The following is a 21,692-nucleotide window of genomic DNA, read 5'->3' on the forward strand; positions in this document are numbered from 1 at the left end:
CCAATTACTGAGAGGTGCTTTGCTGTATACTCAATGGATACATAAGAGGATGATAACTACCTGTTCAGTACTGTAAACACACATGTGTAGGATTGGAGTGACAGCAGGTATATAAGTAAATATTTTAAATGTGATAGATGCTAAAAGGAGAAGAACTAAGCTCAACCTAGAGCCTCAGAGAGGTCTCCTGAAACACTAGAAATTTTAATTGAATCCCTGGGTATCTCAACTAGAAGGAACAGGCTCAGGCATGAATCAGTATGGTTTTGATAAAAATCAAAGCAATACTATAAGGATATATTATCAGACTGCAAAAAGAGAGAGGAGATGTGTCTTGAGCTACTGATGTCAGCAGGCGCCAACTTATATAAATCATTATCTGCCAAACTAATGGGGATATAAATGTATTTCTGGATGTAGGCAATATTGAAAATTATGACTCAGACAACTGACGATTTGATTTCCAGTTTACATAGGTGAAAAGCTGTAGGAGGGCATTTGGATATTCCATGAAAGTGCGTGGTTGAGGACGGTGAAGGAAGAGCTAGAGTACAGAGATTGCTGGGGATAAAATCTGATTTGAGGAGATCATCCTGGGAAAGTGATGGCCATGATATTGGTACAATGGAGACAAAAGGTTAGGAACTGAATGATGGGTTTTGTCAAGGTGGCTGTGGAAACACCCAGTGAATATGTCCAGCAGAAAAGTTAGAAACTCAGAGAAACATGCAGCCTGAGGACTTAACATTGATATTCATAGTCTTTAATACTACCATGAGCGGGTGGAATTTGCCCACACATATGTGAGGATAGACAAAGTAAAGGACCAAGGATGTGTAAGAAACAAACCTACTTCTGTGTGTTGTAATTTGACACAGAGAAACCTATTTAAGAAGCTGAGGAAAAAAAAAAAAAACACAACAAAGATATTCAAACGTATACAGTTTTATTCCCCATTTATTCAGGAGAAGACCCTGATCCCAGAAAAAATCAGCTATTTGTCCCTAGTGTTATTTCTAGGAATTGGCTATGCAAAGATTCGATCCCTTGTGTTCCTTCTTTCACACAAAAACTGTGCCTTCCCAGGATACTGTATAGACATCATACTAAGATACAGAGTTCCTAAGGGTAAAGATTGTACTTTTTACTTCTAAAATACCTCCATCCTGGGAATACGTAGTCTGTGCTCCAAAAGATACGTCTGGGGTGAGCGTGTGGCAGAGCTTAAGTTGCAGTGTGGGATACACGCTTCTAATCTTGAAGTACCATTTCAGTCCTGGCTCTTCCATTTCTGATTCAGCTTCCTGCTAAAGTATACCAAGGAAGGCAAAAGTGATTGCTCTAGTATTTGTATCCCTGCTACCCAGATCAAGTTCTGGGCTCATGGTTTTGCCCTGACCCAGCCCTGGCTATTGTAAACTTGAGAATCAGTGAATAGAATCTCTCTCTCTCTCACTCTCTCTCTCTCTCTCTCTCCCCCTTTCTCTCTATTTCTTGCCTTTTAAATAAAAAGAAAAAATAAATTTTATTCTATAGAAACCACAATAAACTGAGATAATTGTCATTTCTTGTAATTATAGTGTATTTGTCCTTTGGTTAAGCTATTTTAGAGGTAACTTTTTTATATTAGCATTTTGATATTTTAGTTTAAAACATATGTTTTACCAATTCATTTTATTAAATGATTAAATATAAATTGCAACACACTGTTTATTTTTTCATTAAAAATAATTTTTGTTATAGAATTATAAAAAAACTAGTATTTGAAAAATTTTATTCACTTATCAAATCAACTTGTCTTCTGTTTTCTAAACACAGCAGGATATTTCAGCACTGATATTCCTTGTACATTTTTAAAATCACTTTTCCCAAGAGATCTTATTGAAGAAATGTATAAATCTCTAGTTTTACCATAAATTTGTCATAAATTATCAAAGAGTGACAGTACCTGTCTTTCTCTACTATGAAGAAATTTTGCTATAGTAAGCTATATCATGCAGAATTACATTTAAAAATTCAAATTCAAAGCATTTGGGTTTGCTGACAGTGATAAAAGATGCTAGTTTCCTTGTTGTGATATCCTACATTTTAGAATAAGAAATATTAGTAAAAAATCAAATGCAGAAATTTAAAGTGATCTTATCATTTTATCTATTTTAATATAAAGATAACAGATTTCATGTATTTCATATATATAATTCTAAGAAGATATTACCTTCCCATCCTCCCTCCCTTAAACCACCTTCCTCCTTTCCTTCAATTTTGGCAATAACTCTTTTTTATATTTCATATATACAGTTTTTTAAGATTTATTTATTTATTTATTTGAAAGGCAGAGTTAAAGAAAGGCAGAGGCAGAGAGAGAGAAAATCTTTCATCTGCTGGCTCAATCCCCAGATGGCCGCAATGGCTGGAGCTGAGCTGATCAAGAGCCAGCAGCCAGGAGCTTCTTCCAGCTCTCCCACATGTGTGCAGGAGCCCAAGGTCTTGGGACATCTTCTGTTATTTCCCCAGGCCATAGCAGAGAACTGGATCGGATGTGGAGCAGCCAGAACTTGAACCGGCACCCATATGGGATGCCGGCACTGCAGGCGGCAGCTTTACCCACTATGCCACAGCACCAGCCCCCATATATACATTTTTTTAAAGAATTATTTTATTTACTTGAAATACAGAGTTACAGAGAAAGGTAGGGTCAGAGAGAGAGAGAGAGAGAAGTATTCCATTACGCTGGTTCACTCCCCAAACGACCACAACGGCTAGAGCTGAGATGATCCCAGGTCTCCCATGTGGGTGCAGGGGCCTAAGGACTTGGGCCATCTTCTACTGCTTTCCCAGGCCATAGCAGAGAGCTGGATCGGAAGTGGAGCAGCTGGGATATGAACCAGCGCCCATACGGGATACTGGCACTTCAGATGGTGGCTTTAACCTGCTGCACCACAGTGCCAGTCCCCATCCCCATAAATACAGTTTTAAAAGCAAATGATACTTTCTACCATACCCTCTCTTCCCACTCCCTCATTCCAACTCTCCCTCCTTCTTTTATTATTTTTCTTTTAATTTTTACAGTGACATACTTTCATTTATCTTCATAGTCACAAGCTTAACCCTCCACCAAATGAAGAATTCAACAAATAGTAAGTAGAAAAGCCACTGTTTCTTCAGAATATAGACAATGGCTATAAACAATAATTAAAGCTCAAAGTGTCAATTTTACTCATATACATTATATTTTTGTACTTTATTTACAAAAGACAGGATTTTATCCTTTTTGATAGCTGAATGGTATTCCATCGTGTATACATAACACAATTCCTATATCTAGTCATCAGTTGACAGACATCTGGGTTGATTCCATATCTTAGCTATTGTAAGTTGAGTTGCTATAAACATGGTAGTTCTTTTTTGTGGCTTTATTTTAAATAGTCCTTTCCCCTAATTAGTTAAAAATATAAAGGATCTCAACACAGCAGGGTTATCACTGAGGTATTATAAAATTTTACAGAAATCTATTGCTATGTAATTACAATATACATTCAAGAAAATTATGGAGTAACATACATCTACAAACAAAATAATTTATGTCGTATGGTTGTTTAGACATTTTAAAATAATTTTACATCTATGTATAGTTTTACATCTATGTGTAGCACTATATTATACTTTTCTTAGAATTATAGTTTAGGATTGCATTATCACATATATATGTGTCTTAGCTTTCACAAATATTTACAAAATTTTTATTATTTATCCACACATTATTCTGGTTTCTATAGACAGTACAACTGGTAAAGACAATACATCTTCACCTGCCTCAAAGTAGGTAATGTAGAAAGGGCAAAAATGATAGCAATATTGTCACAGGTTGGATTCTGAATATGTAGACAGTAATACAGAATTTCAGGTATATATAGACATTCATTAGAGGTTCACATCTATGAAGCAAATAAAGAGATAATAGGATTGAATGTTAGGGACATTTGAACTGTAAATACCAGCCCATCCAAGATATGGTTAAGTCAGTAGGGATCTTTGGAACAAGTGCTGTGCATCAAAGTGAAATGGCCAGAAATTTACATTTCAGCCCGCCTATCACCAGATGCAGAGTGCCCAAGAGAGGATATAACCTTGAATATGGGTGCCATCCGTAGCTGAGTCAGCCCCCGGAGGATGACAGATAGACCACTTCCCTGATGGTATGCCAGGTTGCTGGACAGCAAACTTCATGTAGAGGAGGATGTGGGTGACACATCTGAATATCTACCATATGCAACCCATTGTGCTACGTATAGATCCTTTCCTCCATAGAGCGTCAGAGGGAGCTGCTCAGATGAGAAGGTTAGAGGGGGCTGCAGGTGGAGGATTAGCCTATTGAGTTGCGGTGCCAGCACCCCGGGTTCTAGTCCTGGTCCGGGTGCCAGATTCTGTCCCTGTTGCTCCTCTTCCAGACTAGCTCTCTGCTGTGGCCTGGGAGTGCAGTGGAGGATTGCCCAGGTCCTTGGGCCCTGCACCCGCATGGGAGACCAGGAGGAAGCACCTGGTTTCTGGCTTCAGATCAGTGCAGCACGCTGGCTGCAACGTGCGGGCCATAGCAGCCACTTGAGGGGTGAACCAACGGAAAAAGGAAGACCTTTCTCTCTGTCTCTCTGTCTCTCTCTCACTGCCTAACCCCGCCTGTCAAAAAATAAAATAAAATAAAAAGAAGGTTAGAGGGAAGGATTGCTACTACCATTGGTCTCAGGGCATAATTGTTAACAAGTCTCCTTCTTTTACCCATTCACGCATCTCTGTACCCTCATCTATTATATTTGTTTGCTTTGGTGGCTTATCTTATGGAACATTCCATAAGATATTGAGGCCCCAATCAGCAAGACATTCTCTGTTAGCGTTAGCTGTCATTGTCCATATAAAGTAAAAATTAAGCAAGGGATGTATAAAAAGGTACTCAACTGAATAAGGCGAGTTTTCCACAAATATCCTTCATTATCCTATTGTGGATTTGTAGCATTACCTCATCCTGGTGATCAAAGTCAATTACCTCTATAAGTACAATGCCTCCAAATCTTGACTGTTGATCCATGAACACAGGAACTGAAAGTGCATAGATCGTAGTTTTGGTATATAATTTCTGGGACTTTTGTAGTGCTGTTGCCTGGGAAAATATTCCCTTTATAAATCTCAGGTATCCAACCCATCATTGCATCACCTAGTGAACTGCTGGAGTGAAAGTAAGGGAGTGACTCTGATTTTTATTTTGGGATACTGGAGTCATATATTCTTCCTTTTTTACAATAGCAGAGCCAAGGGAACATTCACTGCATGCTCTGAATACTGACAAACGACACTCAGTGGTTGAAGCATGCACATACTGCTGACAGGCTGCTTCTCCTTTTGGGTCTTCAGCAGACCTTTGTAATACTCTATCATGCTGGCAGAATGACAATGGCAGTGAATGAGGGCTTCTTTCCTAGAACTCCTTTTATAAACTGGATCACTTTGTCTGACATGATGTTATGTGGGATCTAGTATCAGTCATTTAAACATTCAGTCAATCTACAAATAATAGTACTGGCTAAGATGCTGAGGACAAGTGGATTTATGCCCAGAATGTGAGTTTGTTACTCTATTGATTCACTGGCCCTTCCTTGATACAAGGGGAAGCATATAGTCAACTTCACATGAGTGGCCACGTCTTCTCTGGGAGTAAATGTCTCTGTCAGGAACTCAGCATTTTACCTGAGGCTGGCTCTTGGTAGATTGAACTTAGTGGAGTGTATATTAATTGGTTCCTGTATAGTCTCCATAACCATCACCACGGCCACATCATGTATATGTTTATTGCATTGGCATTAAGAGAGCCAATGACAGACATAAGCTGGAATCACTCGATTGTCCATTTTGTCCCCTTGGCTATGTAGAGACTCTTCTGGGGTGAATGCCTCCTGGTGGACACTAATAAGCCATGCAAAGACATCTTCTCACACTGTACCCATATGTGTTGATCTTCAAACCTGATTATTCCCCTTTCCTTAGCGTACAGTTTTTAAGTAAGAGCTTGGTATTTTTTTTTTTTTTTGGACAGGCAGAGTGGACAGTGAGAGAGAGAGAGAAAGGTCTTCCTTTGCTGTTGGTTCACCCTCCAATGGCCACCGCGGCCAGCGCGCTGCGGCCTGCGCACCGCGCTAATCTGATGGCAGGAGCCAGGTACTTATCCTGGTCTCCCACGGGGTGCAGGGCCCAAGGACTTGGGCCATCCTCCACTGCACTCCCTGGCCACAGCAGAGAGCTGGCCTGGAAGAGGGGCAACCGGGACAGGATCCAGCGCCCCGACCGGGACTAGAACCCGGTGTGCCAGCGCCGCAAGGCGGAGGATTAACCTAGTGAGCCGCAGCGCTGGCCAGAGCTTGGTCTTTATAGCTGTACCACACACAATCACTAGACAGGATGCCCAAGTTATGTGAGGACTCACACTGGGTGACTTTCTATAGCAAAGACAAATTCGCAAGAAATTCGAAATGGAGATTGTGTGCTGACCACATTCTGTGACCTTGGACAGCAAGACATCTTAGGAAGGATACGTAGACAAGGTAACCCTATATCCACCATAAAGATAATGTGATGACAACTTCTCTAGTAGAATAAGTCATGATAGACATATATAATTGGAATTGTATCTTACCCAGATATAATAATAATGGATTTTTATTTTGTATCGAGACAACATCCCTTTCTTTCCTCTCTAACCATCCTAGTTCCATGAAAGAGATACTAATGAATTGATTGTTGTGGGGAGGACAGGTTTGTCAGAGAGTTCAACACAGAGGGTAAAAAAGCTGAGTCAACAATGCAAATCAATTCAAAGAACAGAATCTAGGTATTTAGGGTGGACAAAGGATGTGGTGAATGAGATGTCAAGGCAATGAGAAGAGCATACATGCCAAGACCTAAATGAAGAAAGGGTGGTGATTTAGAGGATGGCAGGTTATCTTACTATGAGTATAGGATGAGTGGCAGAGGACAGAGGGAGATAAGGTTGGAGAAGTAATTAGGCAGCGCATTTGAAACTTGTAAACCATGGGGAGTAAGTTAAAATTTCTGTTAGGGGTGCTAAAATATGGGGGTTTGTAAATGTAGTAATGATAGGCTCACATTATATTTGTACTTCAGAAATATTGCGACTGGAATTTGAAGATGACTCAAAGAGCTACTGGGCTTTCCTCAAGTTTCAACTTAGATCCACCTACAATAAATAAAAACCTGTATTTCTTTAAGATAACTATTCACCATCCAAATATCTAGTTGCATGTGCTCTCAAATATGCTGTGATAGAAGATGACCTTAACAAAATTTTGGTGAGGCCAGAATGCAGAAGAAAACCATTATTAATGACATGCAAAGTTTATACTAGAATTATTCCATCTGTGTGCAAAATCAGAGTTGATGATGAAGGCCAATTAAAATTTATCATGATGATTATAATGCTTGCAGATTTTAATTCTGTTTCAGCAGTATGTTGTAAGGAACTAAAGTTGGACAAATTCCAACATTTGGAACTTGAGAATGAAGTATTTTACACAAATAACTAAGTGAATAGTGGTCTAATTATAGATTTTACTAATACTTAGGCATAGTCAAATTTTTAAGATTGCATGAAGTTTTAACATACAATAATCCTGGTACAAAGAATGGTAGAGAATATCTTATTTCTGTTCCATTATGAATATTGTTGTTTCCCAAAGTTAGGCCTTGGCTTTTACATTAGGACAAATGACATTGTACTGATTTTTCTCTTCTACACTGAGGATCTTCAAATAATTATTCCAGCACCCAAATGCTCACATCAGGTTGCCTTATAAAGGAAGAAAATTTAAAAATATGGCTAAAGATTAATTTGTAGCTCTGTTGGGAGAGTCTAAAGTTTATGTGGGTAGATAGAAAAGAAGACCTAGGCAAACATCCAAGCTATGAAGAAGGAAAAGACAATAAGAGTTGAAAATATATGAAGCAAAATAAAGACTTCAATGTATGAGTGTCCATCAAATGCAAGCAAAAGCAATATTTTGCTTGTATAGTTATGAAACGTGGAGATAGTTGCTCTGTACATATTTAACCAGAGGTATACTCTCCTCAGACTATTTACAAAAGAAAGCATGCAAAACAGGAGAACCTGCATAAGGAAAATGAAAGATTTACCCTACTACACATGACAACCCATAGTGGGAAATACTAAGAATAAATGGTCATGTATCTGAAACCATTTTGAGATATTGTCTCATTTTCTATTCCACAAGGAATTAACTTTTACCATCCAATTAAAAATTTCACTCTTCAGTCAATACTTAATTTTCTTTCTCACATTTTTGAAAGCTTAGGAGTTTCCTCTCCCCTCTTTCATTTAGAATTGAGAGTCTGTGATTCTTTTATAGCTGAACAAGCTAAATGCCTAAGTCTCAAGTCACTGAGAAAGAACACAGGTTGCACTGAGGACTAATGAGCATACTCCTTCAACAGTTTTATCATCACTGTCTTATTTATGTGGGTCAATGAGGAAAACAACTTAAAATATCATTTCTGTAATTTTTCCAAACAGCTAAAAATAAGACCACTAGAAAACTTTTCCCCTTAGTTACTGATTTGTAGCTGTCTGTTTAGTATAATTGAGATAGCTTTGTGTCTGAAAAGCTTCATGTTTTTGTAACTCTGAGCCCAGTTTTTGTTATGTCATCATCTCTGTGCCTCATGAAAGCATTCTATCACTCAAGCTAATTGTTAGAATATGTTTAAATATCAAGCTATCCTTCATTGTGTGTTAAGGTTTGGCATAGTATTGATTTTTTTAAAGTTTTTATTTAATGAATGCATTATTTCATATATACAACTTTAGGAATATAGTGGTTCTTTCCTCCATACCCGCCCTCCAACCCCAACTTCCATCTAACCTCCCTCTCTCTCTCCCATCTCCTTCTTCATTATCATTCATTTTTAGTTTGATTTTGTATACAGAAGAAGAAGAACAAGTTTTGCAGTTGATTCTCATAGAACAACTCATTAAGGATGGAGGTCCTACATGAGGAGTAAGTGCACAGTGACTTCCGTTGTTCATTTAATAACACTCTTATTTATGATGTCAGTGATCACCTGAGGCTCTTGCCATGGGTTGCCAAGGCTATGGAAACCTTTTGTGACCATAGACTCCATCGGTATTTGGACACGGCCATAAGCAAAGTGGATGTTCTCTCCTCCCTTCAGAGAAGAGTACATCATTCTTTGCTGACCCTTTCTTTCCACTGAGGTCTCACAGGGATCCTCCACTTGGATATTTTTTGCCATAGAGTCTTGGCTTTCCATACCTGAAATGCTCTTGCAGGTCTTTCAACCAGAGCAAGAAGCCTTAAGGGTTGATTCTGAGGTCAGAGTGTTATTTACAGTGAGTGTCATTCTAGGAGTCTGCTGTGTAGGCTGCTTCCTATTTTGGACTTCCCTTCCTTTTTAATTATATTATTATTACCAGGCATTTGATGTTATTTATATGATCAATTTTATACTTAAACCTATCTTTATGTTGACTTTAACGTTTAATATGATCATTTTAACAGTTGTCATTTATACTACTGGTTTTTATGTGTTTAGAGAGCCATGACGAGTTTTTAGGTTGTACCCTAAAAAGTAAGTCTGTAGGACTGTATGCAGAATTATACTGCTTTACAGTTATACACTATCTCCTCCCTCTCTTCTTCCCTCTGTTTTTTTACTGGTATCTTTTTCCAATTGACTTAATATATATACGATTAACTCTATGTTACATAAAGAGTTCAACGTGCTGTATGAAGAAGAGAAAAAAAGAAAGAAAGAAAGAAAACAAAAAGGATATACAAAATAAAAAGTCACAATGGTAAACTGTCCCTCAACAGTCAGGTCAAGGACTATTCAGTCATTGATTCTAAAAGTGTCAATTTCACCTCTACAGCTTTCATTTTAGGAGTGCTATTAATTCTGCCAAATCAGGGAGAATATATGGTATTTGTCTCTTTGGGACTGGGTTATTTCACTAAGTTATGTGGTTTTTCCAGCTTGCTCCATTTTGTTGCAAATGATTGCATTTCATCCTTTTTTATTACTGTGTAGTATTCCATAGTGTACATATCCCACAATTTCTTTATCCAGTATTTGGTTGATGGGTATTTAAATTGCTTCCATGTTTTAGCTATTGTGAATTGAGCTGCAATAAACATGGAGGTGCAAATAGCTCTTTTGTTTAATGATTTCATTTGCCTTGGGTAAATTTCCAGGAGTGGGATGGCTGGGTCATATGGTAGGTCTATATTCAGATTTTTGAGGTATCTCCATACTGTTTTCCACAGTGATTTTACCGGTTTACATTCCCACCAACAGTGGGTAAGGGTGTCCTTTTCTCCATATCCTCTTCAGCATTTGTTGTTTGTTGATTTCTGTATGAAGATTACTCTATTGATTCTTAGATTATTTTTTACCCACTTATTTCCCATAGTGTGGACCATGAATGGATCTATAGTATTGCCAATGAAAGAGTTCAAGAGTTTATCATAGAGACTAACTAAGCCAGACTATCCAAAAACCTTTGACTCTAATAGAATTTACAGCTGCATATAGTCATTAACCATTTCTGTGAATGGAACACTTTATTTAGCACTCCAAGTTTTAATATACATTTTGTGAGTTAATTTATATTGACTATATTTTGTTTATATTTCTTTACATTTCTTTACAATGCCATGCCAAGAAAACTGAAGCTCAATACTTCACATATATTTATAGATATTTTCACAATTATATATGTGTTATATCTATTTTCCCCATTTTCTACCAGAAATAAAGTTACTGTAATAATGTTGAGTCACAGATATTTTCCTTTACTTAAAAAAATTTTTAAAAATCTTGAGAGGCACTAATAAAATTATTGTGATAATGGATATGTTCTTTAGCTATGCCTGCCAAACCATATGCTACAATCCACACATGGCTATCATGCACCAAAGATGTGGCTGGTGCAATTGAAGAAATTAATTTTATTTAATTTTAAATATCTTATATTTAAATCTAAACAACAGCCATTTTTATCTAGTACAGCCATGCTGAATAGAGCATACCTATGACAGAGTTACTCTACTAGTAATTTATAATATTGAGGGAAGCAAGCATAATTCTTAGTTATGCTTCAGAAAGCATAATAGTGAACACACGGTGATTATTGGAGCACAGACGATGCTGTAACTCAGCTTAAAACATCACGGAAAAATTTCAAATGGAAAGAAAAGCGGTTGTCTTGAAGGACGAGTAGGACTTAGAGCCATGCTGATCCTTCTTTGCACTTGCAAAGGAGAGGCAATTATAATCATCCTGGCCATGGCCATTTTCAAAAATAGATTGTGCTATTCACTGTGATTAGTGCTTGAGTTTCTTCTTCCCAATCTTATATTTCTAAGTGCATGAAAAGGACTGTGAGGGAGTGAGATGCCATAAAAACTATAAAGCATACCCTTCAAAGTAACAAATCAGTTACCCCATTGGATCCCCAAAGTACTTGTAAATATTTTAGAGTTTGGTAATCTATCTTTTCCATCAACTATTCGAATAAGTGTTCCACTCCAAATAATACACAATTATTCTGCTTTTAATGTTCATGGGAAGAAAACCATGCATTGTTTCTTTCTGCCCACTTTTTCAAAGAGGCTTAAGTAATCATTCATGGTAGAATGAGTAGGTAGTATTAGGAAGCTGGTGGTACAGCCTTGCTCAGGAAAATGAACTAGATTTCCATGATTTCTGTTCTCCTTTGTTGTTCCTTCCCAATGTGTTGCACTTAAACCTGGCCACTAAATGAATTTTTAGCTCAATCTGTGGTCTACTCCTTACTCACCTCCCAGTGAATTCTTAAGTTGGATGCCTCTAATTTCTGCTTTCATCTAAGTACTGAACTCTTTTTAAAGAAAATTTATTTATTTAATTTAAAAGGCAGAGTTACAGAGAGGAGGGAGACACACACACACACACACACACACACACGAAGAGAGAGAGAGACACTCCGTCTGTTGGTTCACTCCCCAAATGGTCACAAAGAGCCAGGGCTGGGCCGGGAGACAGACGTTTCATCTGGGTCTTGCATGTGAGTGGCAGGGGCCCAAGTACTTAGGCCATTTTCCACTGCTTTCCTGGGCACAGTAGCAAGGAGCTGTACAGGAGGTGGAGCAGCCAGGACTCAGACTGGTGCACACATGAGATGCTGGCATTGCAGGTGGTGGTTTAAGTCCCTGTGCTACGATGACAACCCCAGTACTGAAGCCTTGTTCTCTCTCTTGCTCTTCACAATGTTGATTCAGCGCATTTCCTCTTCTGTGTTTGTACTGTCTATTTGCTTGACTGACCCCCTGAAATGAGTTAGCTCTAAAGTAACTTTATGTCTATAGATATCTGCTGAAGTTGTCTTCAAGTATACCATTTAGAATACTACCTACATTTGGAATACTTATTATTTTTCTTTTTTTAAAAGATTTATTTTATTTATTTGAAAGTCAGAGTTACAGAGAGAGGCAGAAACAGAGAGAGAGAGGTCTTCCTTCTGCTGGTTCACTCCCCAGATGGCTGCATGGCCAGAGCTGCAATGATCCGAAGCCAGGAGTCAGGAGCTTCTTCCAGGTCTCCCACACAGGTGCAGGGGCCCAAGGACTTGGGCCATCTTCTACTGCTTTCCCAGGCCACAGCAGAGAGCTGGATCAGAAGAGGAGCAGCCGGGACTAAAACCGGCGCCCACGTGGGATGCCGGCGCTTCAGGCCAGGGCTTTAATCCACTGTGCCACAGTGCTGGCCCACATTTGGAACTCTTAAAAGGATTTGATTTTAAATTTGAAGTACACAAACCACTGTATGGTGTACTTCCCAGGTATTCATCTTCCTGTGAATATACTTGATGTGCAAACTGAGCCACAAATTCACTGATACTGCTCCCATCAGGTAGTCTCCATAAACGTCTTGATGTGCAAACTGAACACAAATTCACTGATACTCCTCCCATCAAGTGAGTAGTCTCCATAAACGTCTTCACTAATAGAACATACTGAAGTTCTGCTATGTCTTTTTCTAACTCCAGGCCTTTAGAGACTGGTGGTTCCACTTCCATGTTTTATGAACCATTCACTTTTGGAAGTCAGCCACCATCTTGTAAGTAAGCCAGAGCAGCCTAACAGAGAGGACTAGCCTGGCTAAGCTCGTAGCCAGAAGTCAATATCAACCTTCTATTTTATAAGAAAAGTTTCCTCAACTCCTAAACCTGACTTTGACTTTTAAGTCCTCTATTCTGAGCTTGAAAGTGACACCAGTTTGCAAAGAAACCTCTGGACTCTCGGAAGAGAGTATTTTTTGTGCGGGAATGATGTAAATAAATTTTGGCCATATGATTGACTGTGACAGATTGAATGTGATCATACATTTTTTACACGTCTCTCACTGGATTTTCTTTGAATCTGTGGATTCTGACTACATTGAGTATGGCAGAACTAAAGGATCAAGAATGGAAACTTTCAGTTCCCATCTCTTGGAACATTCACTGCTGGATGCCAGCTGTCATGCACTAAGGAGAACACATTGGAAAGAATTGAGGCCACAAACCAAGACCCCTAGCTAGGCTCCTGGTTATTAACCAGTTTCAGTCCATCAGATTTGCGAGTAATTCCCCCTCCAGCTGTAGTTGAGTCACTTCCACTTATAGCACACAGAGGACAGATGTGCACACAACAGAGCCCTTACAGTGTTCCTCATCCACAAAGTCAGGAGCAAAATAAAATACCTCTGCAAACCACCGTATTCTGCATTCTTTCAGAGCAATAGACCATTGGTGCCCCAGAAGTCTCACAATATAGTGTTTCCTCTCCATTCTTCGTGGAATTATCTTCACACAATCCAGAAATGGTTTATGTTCAACTATTACTCACTTAAGTGCAGTATCATAAGAATTCCCAGTCCAAGGTATCATTACATTCTCAAAACTACCTTATTATATTTTTAAACATTTCTTTAAGTGCTTATACAATATATGTACCTACTCCCACCATGAATTGAACACAAGTACTATAAAATATGGAAAATTATTTGCCTGATTTTTTGTTATATTTCTTTCACTTGGAGCAATCTTCAATATGCATAGCCTAGTGCATATTTATTGAATAAATTAATTACTAATCCTGTTCTTCTAGCTTTACTATTAAAGAGGATGTAATTACGTAGTAATAGAAGTCAAGAATACCAGAGGCTTGTGGGCCAATTTTCTGGTTAGCTCACATGAATTACCTCTGGATCAGTTGAAGCAATCTGATTTTCTATCTTGAAATACAGATCTGTGTGCATGTGCCCATGGTAATTTTCTGCTAAAGCTTGGGTTGTGAAAGTACAACTGAGTTAGCTCTTATCTTAATCACAGAAATTTTAGGGGTGAAATCTCTTTGTATTCAAAGTATTAAGGTAATCATTGAAAAGCTATTAAGTCAAGAGGAAGTGTGACCCTGATAATTAAAACTTGAGAGGCAGAAGAATCCCTGTGAGCTTTTGTCATGAATCTTAAATTTTCTGAACATTACTTTCCAAATGCATTCATTTTCCAATATCTGTTAAAACACACATTTGAAGTTGCTTGGGATTTCCCCCTATTATCTGTGAGTTCATTTCTTTTCCTTGGGCATGAAAATGCTCTGTGTCAAATTTCAAGGGAACCACCTTATTATCTATCAAGGCCCATGGCAGAACCGAAGCAATCACACAAGTCATTCCCCAGGTTCCACTCACAGACACTTTGAATCCTATAGTTCTAGTCATCGCGATGCCAATACAGCCTCAAACACTGCAGACTCAGAAGAACACAATGCTTCAACGTGTTTATAGAATACATTTCATGTAGACAGGCATGAAAGGCACAGTTTCATAATCATCTGCCAAAGAGAATCCATCTGTCGGAAGAGAAGAAACTGATATCAAGCAACTTCACATTAAAAACAAAATCTTAATTTGCATTTGTGCACTTCATTTCCTTGAACCCCATTATGAGTGTGCATATAAATGGAAAAGAAAACTTCTTCCTGGTTGTTCTTCAAAATTCTGGCCCAAGGAAGAGACAGCAATAGCTACTCTGCCATCCGCTTTCCCTTGGGTCTGTACCTCTCAGCTGACAGCAATAGAACTGGAAATGCCAGGCTGAGTTCCTAGCTTGTGGCAAATGCTGTATGTGTGAGCAGCAGAAGCATTGTCCCATCTCCTTAGCATTAACTAAACCTGGCTGGGCTTCAAAGAGGAAATGCAGCCTCGTTTCCCAAAAAGAATTCATTTTTTGTAGTTGCTTTCTGATAAAGCTTTTAAATTTCTGCTCAGTCAACTATGGAAGAAACATGTCTCCCAGGAGAAAAAGGAACAGTGCAAATACTCATTGTGGAGCCTATAATAACATTCAAATGTTCAGGCAAACACAAAAAAGTGAAATTGAATTATTTCCTTCACAAAATATTCTTCACTTAGGAATCACTTGTATACATTCTTGCTCATATTCTTTAACAATTATACTCTCAATTTTAGTGTGATTTAATTACACATAGATTTAAAGGTAATGACATTTGCGAAGAGATAAATCTGCACATCCTAAATATAGGCTGACATATATTGAAAAGTATTTGCAAAATTCAATATTTGAAAGCAGTTGGCCGGCGCCGTGGCTCAATAGGCTAATACTCTGCCTGTGGCGCCGGCACACCGAGTTCTAGCTCCAGTCGCGGTGTCGGATTCTGTCTCGGTTGCCCCTCTTCCAGGCCAGCTCTCTGCTGTGACCTGGGAGTGCAGTGGAGGATGGCCCTGGTCCTTGGGCCTTGCACCCCCATGAGAGACCTGGAGAAGCACCTGGCTCCTGGCTTCGGATCAGCGCGATACGCCGGACGTGGCAGCCATTGCAGTGTGAACCAACGGCAAAAAGAAAGACCTTTCTCTCTGTCTCTCTTTCTCACTATCCACTCTGCCTGTCAAAAAAAAAAAAAAAAAGCAGTTAAGCACTACAATATAAATTTCTATTACATTATCAAAAATATTCTAACAAACTACAAATCGTTTACTTGTGAAGATTATAAAGAATTCATTCACTCACTTATTTACAGATATTTGTTGAGTATCTACTTTGTATAGGCAATGTTCTAGTACCATGGTCACAGTAGTAAATAAAACAGAACACTAGCTTTCATGGAGCTTTATCTCAAAGAATATATGTTTTTCTATTTCCTTTTTCTTTTACTGGTTTATTTATTTGAATATTTGAAAGGTAGAGAAGAAGAGAGGGGAGAGATACAAAGAGAGAGAGAGAGAAAGGGAGTCCACAATATCTTGTATCCACTGGTTCACTTCCCAAGTACCCACAAAGCCAGGGGTGGGCCAGGTAGAAGCCAAGAGCCAGAACTCCGTCAGGGTCTCCTACGTGGATGGCAGGCATTCAGATTCTTGAGTCATCACCTGACGCTTCCCAGGGTGCACAATGGCAGGCAGCTGCAGCTGAAGTACAGGTGAAACGCCATCCCCTATCCCAGGCACTCTGCTCTGAGATTCAGGCATCTCCAATGGTGGCTTAGCCCACTGCATCACAACACCCACTTCAGATGTTATTAAAATATGGTATTAGAAGTAGTTTGTTTCACTGAAGACATTACACTTGTTAGAGATTTTTGCATTTTTCCCATAAGAACTTATATGTCCTTCAGGTACATAGTTAAAATTATTCTTTATTCATAAATTAAAATACCCAAGTCTTCAAATCCCCTGGATATTTCTCTAGGTTTCAGTTTGAACGTGCTGACTGAGGAGAGTGGTAGGAAGGTTTATATTTCTAACGCTATCTACCAATTCTTGTTCTGTATTGTTTCCTCTGGTTCAAAGCTCAACTGTTGGGGTAATGGCAACTTCACCCTCACAGCATGCTTATGTGTACTTCCATTACCCTCTTAAGAATAGAATGAAGGACATGGGATTTGATGGCATAGTCTGTCTTTTTGTCCTCAACCATCAACTAACAAGTCTGTTGTGTCTAGCAGTCTTTTCCCACATGGTAAAGATGTTAGATAGGGGCTGGTGCTGTGGGGTAGCAGGTAAAGCTAGTTCGAGTCTCAGCTGCTCCATTTCCTTTCCAGTTGTCTGTTGTGACCTGGGAAAGCAGTATAAGACAGCCCAAGTCCTTGGGAACCTGCACCTGCTTGGGAGACCTGGAAGAAGCTCCAGGCTCCTGGCTTTGGATCAGCCTGGCTCTGGTCATTGCAGTGATTTGGGGAGTGAACCAGCAGATAGAAGACCTCTCTCTCTCTCTCTGCCTCTCTGTAACTCCACCTTTCAAAACAAATAAACAAATCTCCCTTAAAAAAGGCATTAGATAATAGAGGACAGGTCATAATGTAATGTTAAACTGAACATCACCACTACTGACACTGAGGGGTCCTGGCGATCCTTTGCCATGCAGGGTTTCTCCTGGACAGCTCTCTCCTTGGTCCAGTCTGTTACCAGGTTCGTGACATTTTCACTCCCTCAAGTGACACTGAGAATATATTTCAGTTTTTTTTAGGCCCAGAGTTTCAGTGACCTGGTCTTTTCATATCTGAAAACTAAAAACTGCATTTTAAGACGTATTCCCTAATAAAACTCAATCTATTATCTCTTGTCCCCAAATACCAGCACAATGGGTTCTCTAATATAGGTTTTATACTTTTGAAATCACTTCAGAAACACCATCTATAAAAAAGAATCTTAACTGATTTGTCTGAGAATCTATAGTAGGGCTCAATATTTCTTTTGAATGACAAATATCTGTTCTTCTTTTGGAATAGTGTGCTAATAGTTTAGCATTGAGAAATAAAGCAGAGATAGTAGCAAATAAGCACCCCATTAAGCACGGTATATACAGTAAATCATTCCATTCTCATAATGCACATTTTATACCAGATTAAAAGTTAACCAAGAACTAAATAAATATTCTCATGGCCAAAGAATTTATAAGAACGCAACCTGGATCTGATGACAAGTCTTTGGATTCCAGAGCCCATCCTGAACAAATGGTTCTGTTATATTTGACTTCATTACCTTGCAAGAGCAAAAGTGAAAATTTTAGGATTTGAATTTTGTCCCATATAGCTCTAAATGTATTCCTTTTATAGAGTTGTGTGGTCCTACAAAAGACATCATTTTTTTCCTAGTTACATATATTTTCTTTAAATGGTCTTAAATGTCCCTAATGCAATATCCTGTGAAAATAATATTTTTGCATTATGAAAGATTTTGAAGAAAACTTACATGTTACTGAGAAAACTGAAACTTCATATTAATGTTACTTACTCATGTCATTCTCTAAGATTACATGCTGAGACTTCATTTTATAAAATAAGGAAACAGTTTCAATAAATAAAATGAATTTCCCAAGTCCTAGAATTATACTGGTGATAGATAAGTCATAAGATTTTGAGAACTATCAAATCCAGTCTTTTAACTTATCGGACAAAAAGTCATTCAAATATTTTTTTCATTTCAATATAATACTGAAATGAAATAAACATGTATTTTCTATTTTTTCCCTTATAAATCCAAGGAAATCTAGTACTACCTTAAACATCCATCCAAAACCACAGTTTTAAAAACTGTATTCGTTGCATGAGTTGGAATCCATGATCCATGTCGTGTATTTATTTTCTTTTGGTATCAAAGTAATGCTGACCTCATAAAAAGAGTTTGGTCGAATTCCATCCTGTAAAATATTTTGGGATACTATGAAGAATATTGGAGTTATTTCCTCTTGGAATGCTTTGTAGAATTCAGTAGTAAATAAAGTAAATTCAGTAGTAAAGCGATCAGGGCCTGGACTTTTCCTTGATGGAAGACTTTTGATTAGTGCTTCAATCTCATTGCTTTTTGTGAATCTGCTTGGGTTGTCTATATCTTCTTGATTTAATCTTGGTAGGTTACATGAGTCCATGAATTTATCCATTCCTTTGAGATTTTCCAGTTTATCAGTACATAGTTCTTTATAGTAGTTTCTTATTATCATTTGTGTTTCACCAGTGTCAGTTATAATGTCTCCTTTTTCATATCCAATTTTTATTTATTTGACTCTTGGCTCTTTTTTTTTCTTTGTTAGTTTGGCTGGAGGTTTATCTGTTTATCTTCTCAAAAAAACAACTTTTTGTTTCATTGATTTTTTTTTAGTTTCAATTGCATTCATTTCTGCTCCAATCCTTATTATTTCTCACCTACTATTGATTTTGAGTTTGGTTTGTTCTTGTTTTTCTAAGTCTTTAAGATGCATCATTAGGTCTTCTTTGAAGACATTTCTCTTTTTTTAATGTAAGCACTTCATGCTATAAACTTCCCTCTTAATACTGCTTTTATTATTTCCCACAGGCTTTGATGTGTTTTGTATTCATTTTCATTTATTTCATGAAAGTTTTTAATTTCATTTCTAATTTCTTCAATGACCTATTGATCATTAAGTAGCATGTTGTTTAATTTCCAAGTTTTTATGAGTTTTCTATTGTTCTTGTTATTGATTTCCACTTTTATTCCTTTATAGTCTGAGAAGATACATACTGTGATTTCAACCTTTTTAAAGATCTATTAATTTGTTTGAAAGTAAGAGTTACAGAGAGAGAGAGAGAGAGTTAGAGAGAGAGAGAGAGAGACAGACAGATAGATCTTCTATGCACAGTTTACTCCCCAAAAGGCTGCAATTGTGGGAGCTAGGCTGATCCAAAGCAAGGAGCCAGGAGCTTCTTCCGGTTCTCCCACATGGGTGGCAGGGCCTAAACTCCTGGACCATCTTCTGCTGCTTTCCCAGACACATTAGCAGGCTGGATAGGAAGTGGAGCAGCCGGGACTAGAACCAATGCTCAATGGGATGCCAGCACTGCAGGTGGCAGCTTTATCCACTATGAAATAGTACAGGTACTAATTTCAACCTTTTAAAATTTGCTTAGACTTGATTTGTGAACTAGTATCTGGTCTATACTAGAAAATATTCCATCTGTTGATGAGAATAATTTATATATTGATGCCAGTGGGGTGCTGAAGTCAGAAAGACAAATATCACATGTTCTCCTTATATGTGGGAGCTAAATTTTAAACACACATATACACACACCACAAAAAAGAGAAAGGTTTGTATGTATCAATATTGTCAGATCAATGGTTAAGAATTGTATACTACTGTAGTTTTAATCATCTGTGATTACTTTAAAATATACTCTATGGGGCCGGCTCTGTGGCACAGCAGGTTAAGTCGCCACCTGTAGTGCCGGCATCCAATATGGGCACCAGTTTGTGATCCAGCTGCTCCACTTCCAATCCAGCTCTCTGCTATGGCCTGGGAAAGCAGTGGAAGATGGCCAAGTCCTTCAGCCCCTGCACCTGTGTGGGAGACTCGGAAGAAGCTTCTGGCTCCTGGCTTCAGATCGGTTCAGCGCTAATCATTGGGGCCAATTGGGGAGTGAACCAGCAGATGGGAGACCTCTCTCTCTCTCTCTCTCTCTGCCTCTCCTTCTCTCTCTGTGTAACTCTGACTTTCAAATAAATAATAAATCTTTAAAAGCAATAAAATAAAATACACTCTATGAGGTGAAATGGTCATTTCTTCTACTCAATTATTGATTTTTTAAAAATTCACATTTATATCTGATTTTGAAAGCAGGATTTTCAGGTTGAGTTTTATGGGGTAAATTTAAATTGGATAAAAGATTAGCAATCTCTGAGCTAGGTTATGTATATGACATTTCAAAAGTATGCATATATATACATAGTTACTCTTGTGAGAATTTTATATATACATAAAATTGTATTTTAAATACACTTTGAGGAATAACTATTACAGAAATATGTGTTCAAGTGTTCTCAAATTCTGAGACATAAATTATACCATCACCACAGAATGAAACAAATGTCCTCTCCCTTGAACCAGTTTTCTATAAGGAGTTCCCCATATACTTTTCTCTGAAAATCACTATGAAAAATGTGCTGATGCCTTTCTGTTTCATTTCTCAGAATCCCTTTGCCTTTCTTTTTTTGAAAATTTTATTTAAGGAATACAAACTTCATGCATTTAATAAATACAAATTTGGTAAACATGGTGATTCTTCCTCCACCCCTTCCTCCCACTCATACTCCAACCCTTCTTCCACCTTCTTCTCCCTTTCCCATTCTTATTTTTCACAGAGGTAAGTTTTCAGTTAATTTTATACCCACAAGATTAACCCTACACTAAGTAAAGAGTTCCCCAAATGGTATGAAAATAAACAAATGAACAAGGAATAAATTGTTCCACAACAATCCATGTCAAGAGCTGTTCAAAATCATCTCATCTCATGGTGTCAGTTTCACTCCTACAGATTACATTATAGGTATTCTGTTAGTTACCATAGATCAGAGAGATCATATAGTATTTCTCTTTTTGTGACTAGCTTATTTATTAGGTATAATGGTTTCCAGCTGCATCCATTTTATATTGAAAATGACAGGACTTCTCTTTTATTTTTACTGCTGTGTAGTATTCCATAGTGTATAAAGACCATAATTTCTTTCTTTTTTTTTTTTGACAGGCAGAGTGGATAGTGAGAGAGAGAGACAGAGAGAAAGGTCTTCCTTTGCTGTTGGTTCACCCTCCAATGGCCGCC

The 21,692-nt window shown here is 38.0% G+C and overlaps 1 long non-coding RNA gene across 3 annotated transcripts in view; it reads right to left on the reverse strand.

The window, feature by feature from the left end:
• Window positions 1-929: 929 nt before the first annotated feature.
• The window catches only part of LOC127492774 (uncharacterized), a 94,228-nt gene continuing 73,465 nt past the window's right edge, over window positions 930-21,692 (reverse strand). For 2 of the 3 annotated variants that reach the window (XR_007922529.3, XR_007922531.3), the window contains one exon: window positions 14,889-16,025. This is a non-coding gene — a long non-coding RNA (uncharacterized LOC127492774). Of the gene's footprint in view, window positions 1,308-14,888; window positions 16,026-21,692 lie in introns of those variants that run through there. The other variant, XR_016220556.1, reaches the window with a different exon arrangement.

Source organism: Oryctolagus cuniculus, chromosome 14, assembly GCF_051225735.1.
Source record: "Oryctolagus cuniculus isolate XC-2025 breed Fujian yellow rabbit chromosome 14, ASM5122573v1, whole genome shotgun sequence".
NCBI lineage: Eukaryota > Metazoa > Chordata > Mammalia > Lagomorpha > Leporidae > Oryctolagus > Oryctolagus cuniculus.